The following is a 1,648-nucleotide window of genomic DNA, read 5'->3' on the forward strand; positions in this document are numbered from 1 at the left end:
TTTGTTTGCAATTTGTTTTTAGATTAAGGGTGTATATACAAAATACTGTGTTCAAAAGTTATTTGGATTAGTTTTTATTTTCCTTCAGAATATTTATATTACTTATTTATATGCAGTTAGGTTTGTTTTCCGTTTATACTCAGTTTTAGGATCGCTTTCATCCTTGTAGATTTAGTTTTCTTATTGAATATGTAAAAGTTAACATTGTCCAAAAGTCAAATCCATATGAAAACATGGAATGCTTCACAAATTTGTGTGTCATCTATATGTAAGAGTCATGCCAATTTTCTATGTATTATTTTAGTTTTAGTGTATGTGCTGTTAAAGTAAGAATACCTCCAATTCATTTTCAGCCTATTTGATGCTTACTTAGCACCTACACACATGCACACACACACACACACACATACACACATTTCACTGAAATTGTTCTTGTCAAGGTCGTCAGTGACTATTTTTTCTATCCTTATCATATTTGACATTTGCACTCTCAGCTGACCACTCCAATTTTCTTGAAACACTCGACTCTGTTGGTTTTGATTCCGTGCTTTTCTGGTTTTACTCTCTCTTCACAAGTCTCTCTTCATTCTTCTTGTTTGTCCACCACCATAAAATGTGTTGCTCCTTGGGACTCTTCTTGGCTCCCTTTACTTCTCTCTGTATCTTCTCTTCCTAGATAATCTCAACTATTTCTGTGTCTTCAAATGCTGTTACCTGCAAAGGAGTCTTTGAATGCTAATTATGCTAATGACTTCTAAATTCACATCTTCATCCCAGACCTCTTTTCTGGGCTCCAAACTTGCAACCAACTGCCTGATTGATATCTCCTTGGATCTCGCTGACATCTTAAGTTTAACAGGTCTAAAATAGAACTCCAAATTTCTCTGCCAAACCTGTTTCCTCCAAGCTCCTTCTCAGTAAATGACACCTCCCTCCACCTGGTTGTTCTAGGTAGGAACCTAGGAGTCAGTCTTGATCCCTCTATTTTCCTCAACCACCTGCAAAGTATGAATATTTTACCTAAAAATATGTCAAATTAGTCCATTTCTCTCTGTCTCCACCACTACCACTTTACTCATCACCTCTTGCCTAGGCTATTTATTCATCAGCCTCATAACTGGCTTCCCTTATATCCCTCACACATTTATTCTCTATACAGTAGCTACCATGACCTTTTTGTAAACAAAATAATAATACGAGTTTACATTTATTGGGTGTGTATTATGTGCCAGGAACTGCTGTAAGCACTTTATACATATTTAATCTTCATAATGATCCTATGAGGTGAAACCCAATTCTACCTTTAATTTTATAGAAAAGGAAACTGGGGCACAGAGAGATTAAGTAGTGTGCCCAAGGCCACAGAGCTGGTAAATGGAGAATGCACGTTTGAACCTGGAATGACTCTTTAGCCTTCAAGCTTATCTACACATCCTATTGGATGGTGTTACTCAGCCTCAAATACTTTCAATGGCTTCTCACTGGGGCTCGCTGGGACTAAATTCACTAGAACTAAACTCCCAACTCCATACACAGGCCTGCTGGGTTCTGGGACATGCTTCCTGCTTACCCCTCCAAACTCATCTCATGTTGTTTCCTTTCCTTCACTTTCCTTCAGCAACCTGGCTTGTTTTGTTTTGTTTTCTGT

General features: G+C 37.7%; 1 non-coding gene across 1 annotated transcript; it reads right to left on the bottom strand.

Moving 5' to 3' along the window:
• Window positions 1-227: 227 nt before the first annotated feature.
• Window positions 228-336, bottom strand: LOC123387420. Its single transcript, XR_006601874.1, has one exon. It is a non-coding gene; the product is annotated as a U6 spliceosomal RNA (small nuclear RNA).
• Window positions 337-1,648: the final 1,312 nt, after the last annotated feature.

This window comes from Mustela putorius, unplaced genomic scaffold (assembly GCF_011764305.1).
Source record: "Mustela putorius furo isolate JIRA1106 unplaced genomic scaffold, ASM1176430v1.1 tig00003853_pilon_pilon_pilon, whole genome shotgun sequence".
NCBI classification, from domain to species: Eukaryota; Metazoa; Chordata; class Mammalia; order Carnivora; family Mustelidae; genus Mustela; species Mustela putorius.